The sequence below is a fragment of the Onychomys torridus genome, chromosome 9 (genome assembly GCF_903995425.1).
Source record: "Onychomys torridus chromosome 9, mOncTor1.1, whole genome shotgun sequence".
NCBI classification, from domain to species: domain Eukaryota; kingdom Metazoa; phylum Chordata; class Mammalia; order Rodentia; family Cricetidae; genus Onychomys; species Onychomys torridus.
Genome location: NC_050451.1, coordinates 7,364,039 through 7,374,406, shown reverse-complemented (window position 1 = coordinate 7,374,406; position 10,368 = coordinate 7,364,039).

Sequence of the window (10,368 nt, the reverse complement as noted above, 5' to 3'; positions counted from 1 at the left end):
GAAATTACTCTAACGCTTGGTCCCCTGCTAATCGAAGAATTAATGAAAGGGAATATTCATTATGTTCAATATGTAATTGGATGTTCATGTGTTATTAAGCTGCTGAGTTGCTTTAAATATTTTTATAATTATAGCACTGTTGGTTCCCTTTATTAACTTGAGTATTTCATTTTGTGCATTTGAAAACATTCTTTAGGGGCAGAATTCAGCAGACTGAAAAAGGAGTCTGAACATTAAGGAATCTTGAAACTCTAAAGTGGTTATTAACCTTCCCAATGCTGTGACCCTTTAATACAGTTCCTCGTGTTATTTGTGTTGCTACTTCCTAGCTGTAATTTTGCTATGTTATGAATTGTAATAGAAATATCTATGTTTTCCAATGGTCTTAGGTGACCCTTGTTAAAGGGTCATTCGCCCAAAGGGGTTGTGACCCACAGGTTGAGAACTACTGCTCTAGAGGGAAAGCGAGGACCCCCTTCAAACCCACGATCTCTTAGAAAGCCAGCTCCTGGACATCCTCTGTGTTGCATGGCAATAGCCTCACACTTGTGAACCCAATGTTCCTCTTATCTGGGGACTTTGGGCTCTGGGAACCAAAATAGTTACTTTTCTGGGAGGGATCACAATGCAATCATTGAAAATTTCCTGGAAAAAGTTTCTGTCACTATGTAAAGCAACCCACTTATAACTTAAAAAAAATCTCAGACTGTCACATTGGAGTTCATCCTACCCAGAGCACCGAGATTCAGGCCTGTCATTTTTTTTGGAAGTGCTCAAGGGTAGCGTTTATCATGTATATGAATATATATCATTTTGTAAATTAACACACACTGTGTTCAACTTCCCATTCATATGTATGTAATTCCCAATTGTGCTGTAACTGGTTTCCCCAAAAGGTTTGCCTGGAGGTGAGAGTCCCAGCTCCTTAGCTGAATCTCTCCAAATAAATGTCCCGGACTGTTCTTCCTTATAAATGGCCTTCCCCCACCTCACTTCCCTCCTTTCTCCATGAGCCCCTCACTTCCCCTTGCCCCCCTTTTCTCTTCTCCCCTAGAATGCCTCTGACCTGTGCCAGCTGGGGGTAGCCTCTGCTCAGGGGTAGTTTTGTCTCTGCTGGGGCCAAACACAATCGGAGCCTGTGAAAAGGAGGGAGAGTCTGCAGGAGGCCGTACAAGCTGGGCTATTCGGATCCTTGTCCATTAAAGCCTCCGCGCCCTCCTTAACTCATTCTGGCTCCATTCAAGGCAGCTCGAGGGTCAGGCTTTAGCAGGCACTAAAACCTGTAGGGTACAGCTTCTCTGACATTGTTTCGAAAGAATTAAGGCATCAGCCAGGACGGCTAATATTTCTTGCCTCGTTTTATTGCTGAACAGCGGGGATTGTAAAGTTTCGAACACTGGAGCACTGTGGCCCCCTTTCATGTGGCCGAGATGATGGGATAAAAATGTGGTTGGTGAAGCAATTCAGATTACCACTGGGTCACATCCTTGCTAGCTCCCAGCTCAGCCCTCCAAACAGCACAGCACAGACAAGAAGCAATCTGTGCAAAGGCAGCTCGTGCTGAACAGGGCTTGAGCGTAGAAATGAGGCTAATTGTAGAACTTGCCAATGAACATGTTTTGTTTTTAATAGCTCCGGCTGCAGCTCAGAATAATAAGAATGGAGATGGCTGACTATGGATCTAAGCCTTCCAATCCCCTGCTTCCACAGCTTCCCACACAGTTATTTTGCTCTCGGGGGGACCATTCTGTTAAACTCAGACTCTTGACCTTATGGATTGGGATGAGGAGTGTTCTCTCTAGAGACAGGGTGGTAGTTCAGGGGACCTCAGCCTTCCATCCTCTGTGCCACACATTCTGGGGAAGTGGGGGTACCTTCAGCTCAGACAACAGTGAGAAAGAAATGAGGAACCCCTGTGATTGGAAGTTGCATGCCTCACTGTAGCAGGGGACAAGCTGATAACTCCAGGGAGCCAGGACCATAGGGTGAAAATCACTCCCCAAGTAGATGTCAAATGAAAAGCTCACCCTGTCCTTGTTTGATGGTACTACCCAGCTCTGTGACTGAGCCAGTTAGTGATTCTAAACAGCTCTGTTGCTCTGGGGCAGCCCCACAGGCCCTCTAAACCCTGGAAGTCTGATCGACAGGCTGTTCCACCTCCAGGACTATGTGCTGTGTCTGTGTAGGTGGCTTCTTGTCAACCCAGTCTTGAAAGCAGGAGCATCCATATGACCTTGTGCAGTCATTTAGGACTAGGCTCTTGTCCTATTTCCACTACTCCCCAGCTGTGTAAAACCTTAAGCAACTGAATCACTTTCTTTGGGCTCCCATCTCCTCAGCTCTGAACACCGACGCGAGCAGCACATTGTGAGGTTAATTGGTAAGGTCCTAACGAGAGATGGTAGAAGACTGCATTGATGACATTATTGCTGCTCTTTTGGGGATGGGCTTGAAAGAGGCTAGTGCACCTTCAGAGTGGACCCAGACCCTGGAAGACGTGATGAGAGGCTTTGCAGAGGAGTCGCTTACTGCTAACAGCTAAAAGGGACAGGACATGTTTCCTTGGTTAGCAAGCGTCAGCCCTCAAGAATGAGCTGTTGTTATCCGTGTGTCTGTGCGGTGATTCACCGCTCTTCATCTAAATTTCCAAAGCTCTTGGCCCTTAAAGGACAAAAGAAATGCCAGCAAGCCCCTGTCCCCACTTGGGGTATGAGCTGTGGGGCGCTAGAGACAAGGATCTCTCGGGGCCTCTCCAGGCTGCCAGGCCAGAGTGTAATAAATCTGTGAAATAACAAGCACAAAGGACTTTATAATCAATGACAGATTTTATTTTTGCTCTGGCAAAATCCATCCGTGGAGTTCACATTTTATGGGGAAATAACTACCCAGTCTGTGACTCCTCCTCAGCCCATATTCTCTTTCTGAAAGTCGGGAAAACTTAGAGGATCTGAGAACTGTGGCCAGGGAAGGCATGACTTCCCCTGGGCGGGGACCCAGCTCTCCCGGCACTTCCTAGGGTGGCGAGGGCCATTCATTTCTGTTTTGCTAAAATACCCGTGACATGTGAATAAACCAGGGTTACAGAACATTGTCTCAGACAGTAATCTGAGCCTGCATGGGCTCTGGTTTGATGAAATATGGTGCTCTCTGAGCAAACATGGGGATTGGTATTACTTCTCGTTAAAGCTGAACAGTGGGACTATTTAGAAGGGCTGCATTCATGCAGCCCTGTGGGGAGTGACAATTTGAAGGGAGCCGATTTGGAGAAGGCGGTGGTGTGTGTGTGTGTGTGTGTGTGTGTGTGTGTGTGTGTGTGTGTGTGTGTTTGAGTTGGCTAGGGCCAGCTAACTAAGAGGAGTCTGCTGGAGACGCAGCCAAATAGACACTTTGAAACTTTGCGACTCCTTTGGGGTTGTGTAGCCATCTTACAACCCCCAATCTTCCTTGAAACCTTCGATGGTCCTCTTTGAGAGACGAAGCCTCCATCCTCTGGCTGGCATTCAGGCCTTTGCCGTCTGTCCTGTTTGTCTTGGTTCAACCTTTTCAGTCTCTTCCTGTCGGTCCCCTCAGGCCCCAGAATTCACAGGGGCCACATTGCTTCTCTGGTCCCCCTCCCAGCCCCACTCCTGCTGCTCTCAGGTGACGTTGGTGGATGTTGTCACACACATCTGATGTCTCCCTGACTCTCAAGCCACTGACTGCCAGGGGTTTGCTGTCTGGCCCGACTATTGTCCACTGAGGGTTCGGAGCAGAGTCCCTCCTCAGGAACCGCTCAGCGAACTTACAGAAGAGCCTCCCCCAGTTTCCTCTCCTGGCCTTGTTTGTTCCCTGGGGGCCAGCCAAGTACATCAGGCAGAAGCAGGCTGGTGGCCCTAACAGCCCTGGGTGCCCTCATGCTCCAGGATGTCACAGCTCATCACGTTAGGCTTCTCTTTCTGGTCAAGACTAGATCCCTCCAGCTCTGGACAGATGTACACACCTCTCCCTTAAAAGTTCTCTGTTAAGTACTCTACATATCCCTTCTCATCTCAGTGCCAGTCTCTCAGACCCGAGACTATGGACTCTGAGGGTGGAAGGCCTGTGTGCAGGCTGGGACTGGTACAGTAGTGTCTACACGGCAGACAGCTGTGTCTACCTACCTCTCAGAGGTCCAGGGGGAAGGAGTAACGTAGGAGACTATGTCAGGCTCCGTTGAGGGTCCTGGACACATGGCAAGAGAGAGAGAGAGATCATGAACGGCGAAGGGCTGATTGCTAACCGACTTCAGGCAAAGGGCGTCAGGAGGTCTCACAGTAAAATATAAACCCCCATTTCTTGCAGATGATCCAGCTGAGGACTGGACCAGGTTTTAAATAGGAAGGTGACAGAGCTCCAGAGTTTAGTTTGTTGTATCAAAGTAAGGGGCCTGCCTGCTGGGGAGGGAGGATTCCTTGAGAGTTGGGGCACTGTGGTTGGTGTGCTTTCTTAAGGAACTTAAAACTCTATACCTCTATGACTGCTCTAGGCCCAAGAAGACCATATTCCTTTCCTAGGAGATGTAACTAAAACATGTATTTCTCACATAACCTACTTATATCTGTCCTCTGAGTTCCTGGGGAAATATAAGATCATGTTGCCTGCTAGCCTGGATGTGGAAGGACTGAGCCCACCAAAGAGGAAGTCACTGTGGACTGGTTCTCAAGGGCCAGGACATAGGAGTGCATAACTGGGATAGCTCATAATGGTACTGGATCGAGGGTAGGTGATAGATTTAGAAGGAGGGGTGGGTTAAGACAAGAGCACTCTCTTATGATGCATGGTTTGTACTATGGACAGAGTGGGGCTGATATGCTTAGGGATTGCCTCTTGGACACTTAGAAAAAGGAATGGCCTGCATTAAATGAACAAATTCCAACAATGCTACAGTAAACAAAAGAGGCATAGAACAGATGTGCAGAGAGATGAATGGGCTAGATTTGAAATGGTGTAGAGGGCAAGAAAACCACCAGCCTCTATGTTCCACTGAAGGTCTCAGGAGAATCTTCTCATGGAAAGTGACATAGAATCCCCTGGAAAGAGATTTGTGGTATGAGAAGCAGTGATGGCCTTGGCCTGTAGGTGGAAGCTCAGGCAGGGAGCTCTTATTACTGAACATTACTGTTAATGAAAGGATCCCAAAGCAACGGGGTGCTTAACTGTCCCTGTCAGGGCAGATACAACCATCAGGATAAGAGGCAGAGTAGAAGAACAGCCAGGACTCTTCACCCACACAGAGCTATGGAGATGCTTCATAAAAATGCAGATCCCTAGGGAACATGTTGCTGGGCAGCCAACAGGAGTATTGCTCCATTTATATAGTTAAAAATAAGCTAACGAGAATTTTTAAAAAGCCAAAGATGAAAGAATGAGGCAGAGGACAGTGACACCCATAAAAGCTACGATCTTCTGTTCAGAGTCAGATGGGGCAGCTTTTGGTCCTGGAGCCCAGGGTGGGGATGAGGCCAGGCTCCTGGAGGCGCCAGCAGGACTTAGCAGGGAAAGTTGATAATGAACGCTCTCATTAGAAGGGACCTGTGGTCACATATGCAAGTAGCATCTGGCCAGAGGGGGAACATCTGGGTACTTCAAGGACAGAGGAGCATAGAGACCAAGTTATGGCCAACACTGAGGCACCTCTAGCATGATCTTGTTAGAAGGAAGTTTTGTATTAATGGATGTTTATTCATAGTCAGCTTATTGAGCCCCAGAGTCTCTTCCATAGCCATCCCCTCAGACCTCAACTGGATAATTGGAACAGGAATTCTTGGCAGAGGCCAGTACTTTGTGCTGGTTTCTTGGCCTGTGGGATAAGAGCCTGTGCCATAGGGAGGCAAGTTGGAGCTTTGTGTGGTGGGATGGCGTAAGAGTTACTATAGGAGAGGGGTCCAAGAAGAAGCCTTTGAAACTGCTCTCACCCTGCTTCAGCCAGATCAACTAATCAAAACCAGTGATGTAATCCCCAGGGGAACCAGGGAACTGACTGCCATCCTTTGAAACAGGAAGTATACAGCTGAGATGATACTGGCAATCTCATCGTTGAATTCTTGAGTCTCTTTCTTACAGAAACACTGCAGAGAATGGCAGTGGAAGACTCTGAATGCAACCAGGTCTGGTGTCGACAGCCTGAGTTGTAGCAAACACACTAGATATGGCATCTTGGCTTAGGCAGAATGGTCTCAGGTCCATGGCATTGTGGCCTTTGACCTGGTCACTGTATCTACGTAATCTCATTCCAGATGGACTAAGAAGCAGCTGTCCTTCGCATGGATGTGGCAGGGATATAGCTCGGTGGTAGAGTCCTTGGCTGTACAGGGACCTGGTATCAGAACACAGTTACTAGTTAGTATATGCATTTCATCCTCTAGGTCCATGTTAGTTACCATCTCTGGCATGATGGGCCAAATGGATTTACGACATGTGAGTATTCTACTGAGCATCTTGTTGGTGCCTAGGATATCCTGAGTCAGCAAGAAATGGCAAGTACTTTGGAGATTCTGGTAAGAAAGGTGTGCTTCATGGAAATCTGGGGGCTTGCCATTTTAGTGAGGCTATTAGGTGACTAGTGTCCTAAACATGCTGGGTCATCTCCTCCAATGCAGAGGATACATCCTTTCACTTCTCATCCCCAAGAAGAAGACACAACCCCTGCTTGGTTACAAATTGCACCCTTAGGGACACCCATCCCAGAGAATCATAAAGCCTGTTGACTTGGAGTGAGGGCAGAAAAGGGATCTACAGCCTTTCTAGACCGAATAAAGAACAGGGAGCTCTGTTGCTTGGTGCCTATCAAGTCTTAAACCCTGAGCTTTTCAGGAGCAAAGACACCATATGGGATTTATGCCAGAGCCCAGTGGGAGCAAGTGTTGAAAGCAAGGCCTAGCTATCTGCAGCAGAAGACTTCATCTTATTTGAAAGACACAAAAACACAATGGGCCAGTCATGGGACATCAGATGATGGTGCAACCAGAAACGCTTGTCATGAGTTGTGTTCTCTTGAATTTACCACATCACAGGCTTGGAAAAGCCCAGTAATAATTCATCAAAGAAGGATGAGGTCCAACCAAGGTTGAGCAGGGCATAGTTTCAACAGTCACAGTTTCAAAGTATGATATAAAGCTCTAGCAGGGTGCCCAGATCTTCACCCCCACCACTGTGTACTCACACCTCTCTTTAGTTCAGAGCTATGGCTGCATGGGGCTCTCTTATGATCAGCTGATGGGGAAGGATAATATTTGTGCTTGCCCCATGGATAGGTAGTTTGCTATTGCAAACTGAAAATGGACTTCAGTTGTGCACCCCTCTCCAGCAGAGAGGAAGCTTATGAGTAGAGTTTGGGGGTGGTCCATATATGCACATCCACTTTATGTAGAAAGAAGAGTGACCTGAGACAAGGATGTAAATGGACTTATAAGTAGTGGTAATGGTAAACTGATAAAAGAGACTGAAATACCAAAGAAAAGGAGGCCTGGGAACAAAGCATATGGGTAAGCATGAAGGAGTGGATAGGAAAAGAGAGGGCCTCTGCATTATATGTCAACAGCTACCAGAAAGGCACTCAGTAATTAACTAAATGGAAGGCCTCTATCAGCTGCATCACCCAGCCTCTGTTTTCAGTCATAGTGGATGTGTGCATGGAGCAGCTCCATCAGGAATAAAAGCCACACACAGAGCAGCAGCATAGGCATCTACTAACCCAGCCTGCTCTGGCTCTGCCACATCTCCATGTCCAGCCAACCAGCAAGGAGATCAATGCAAGCCCCTAATTTGGCCCTGGCTGAGCACATAGAGTTCTTGGTAGAAGAAGAATTTGGTTCGGTTGCTTCTGCCCTGGAACGGCCAGTGATTCATCCTGATTGGAGTCACGTACTCTGGGTAGCTTTGCTGTTGGGACTTCAGAGTCTTAGCCAGTCCCAGTCAATTTCTCTGCCAGATTCTTATGGCAAACAGATGAGAGGTAGTGTGTGATGATCGCCAAGGGTGAGTCTGGGCTTTCCTTCCAAGTAAACCCCCTTGACCGGAAGAAGAACTACTTGAGATAGAGAAGATTCTAGAACAAGATAGATCAGAAAAGCAATGAGGGCTTATGGTCCTGAGCTGATCTCCAGGACATTAAATCCACTCTTGTAACCTTCCAGGAAGTTCTTCGAGGAATAAAACAGGCAGAGTTCCAGGGAGCCCTTCCTAGATAGTATGGGATTATCATGCAAAACGAATCAGCCCAACCTGAAGAGAAGGTGGGTTGCAGTGGACACTCCCGCTCAGCTGTCCCTTAAGGACAGAGGCCCCAATTCAGTCTCACCTCTTTCCCCAAGGAATCCTGGAGTCAGCTCCCCACTGAGACACTCACCAGGAATTGTCTCAGTTTCCTGAAGGGGGCGCCCAGCCCATGGTCATACCTCTCCTTCCCCAGGGCCACCTAGCACAGATGGGTGGCCAGTCAGAGCTGCACTGCTGCCCTTGAAAGGCCTGGACTCTCTTTTGTCAATCTGGGATGAATTCAAGTATCCATTCTGGCGTCAGAACTGCCTGTGGGAACTGTCACATTTATATCATATATCAACTGTCTCATGTTATAATCACATCATATTCAATGCCCTGCCTGTCCAGCCTGCCTCGCATTGACAGAGTCCTAAGCACCTGGTCACTCATCTGGCCCACTGACTCAGCCTCTAGGCTCCTTCTTGGGCTGCTCACAAGACAGCAGCCTTCGGGCATCGATAATGTCCATGCATCCCAACATGACAGTTGCTCATTTCTTAATCTTCTGTTAGCTTTTCTAGGAAAAACGTTATTTTCCTTTGGTATTTCCCTAAACAACTCTCTCACGCTTACAGGTTTCTACTTTTAGCAGAGAGCAGTTTGCTAGATCGTAAGAAATTCATGAGCCCATGTTTCTTTTTATTTATTTTTATGGTTAGCTTCTATTTTTAACAAGGAATGCTGGTTTTCCATTTTACATTTGAGATGTAAAGGTTCTGTTTAAAATAAATGTAAGTCAAACAGGGTGAGCTGGCTGAACAAAAAAATGCACCAGATAAACGATAGTTACGAGAGGGTCCATGAAGGTGATTACCTAAAGCACAGTAATGTGCAAACCCCACCCCAGCAGGTCCTTCTGCCTGATCAGCTTCCATCTGCATCAGTGAATAATGGCTCTGTGGGAGTCAGCCGCAAGACTCCCTGTCTAGTGAAAGCCCTCCACCCTGAAAAGTTAGTTATGTCCTTGCATTAAGTGTGCCCCACTGTGTGCACTGGTAGATCTCCATGGTTGATTCTGCAACTGACCAGTGAGGGCCTTGGGTACCCAAGTCTTAATCTTATTTTGTCTTTCAGCAATAGCAGCCTGCATGAGCCAAAACACAGGGTGGATATCACCAGTAGGATGCTGCAATGCTCCCCCACCTCCTGATTGGGCCTGAGACCCTTGATCTATGATTCAGGTTACATCTATGGTAAACTTTCCTTATATGGCAATGTAGCAAAGGCTCTAAATTATTTAATTTTGAATCAATAAAAGTGGAGATTATCCTGGGTGGGCCTGATTCAATTCAGTGGCAGCTTTTAAAGGGGGATCTGGGCCTTGCAGGAAGATAGGCTGATAACTGATAACCTTGAAGAAAACACTGCACGAGGTAGGGTGTGAAGACCACACAGGAGGGAACCTCAGGGCCCTGAGAGTGGAGCAACTGATAGCCGGGAGAATGGCAGGAACCCTAGTCTTGCAGTCATGAGGTACTTAGAGTATGAAGGACCTTGAACTTGTGAAGCCCAGCCACCACCTTGACGGCAGTTGTAGTTGCAATTAGAGCATGGATGACAGAAACCTGTTCATCTCATGGCCAGGAAAATAAAAAAGAGAATGAGAAAGAGGCTGGGGTCCTATTATCCCCTTCAAGGGCTCACTCCAAATGACTTAAAGACCTCCCTCTAGCCCCCACCTATAAAAGGTTCCACCTCATCCCAACAGCTTAATTCTGGGACTCATCCTTTAACATGGGCTTGGGGGAGACATCCAAGACCCAAGCTACAGTAAAATGACACTTATCCACCCTGAGCTACTATGCCCCATCTCTAACCAGCAAGATGGAAAGCCACCTACTGGTAGGTCCTGGCCTTGGGACCAACTGGGGTGGGGGCAGTGTGCTATCTATGGTAGGCTCCTTTCTCCTCTTCCCACCCACAGTGGCAGCCATGTTCCTTGTATCACAAGAAAATTCTCTCTAATATTAGAGAAACTGAGATGGCCTAGGGGAATGGGAAGAAGAAGAAGGAAAGGGAAGAAAAAGGAAGAGGAAGAGGAAGAGAAGAAAAGGGAATGGGGATAGTGTACCAGTCATTGATTGTTGTGTA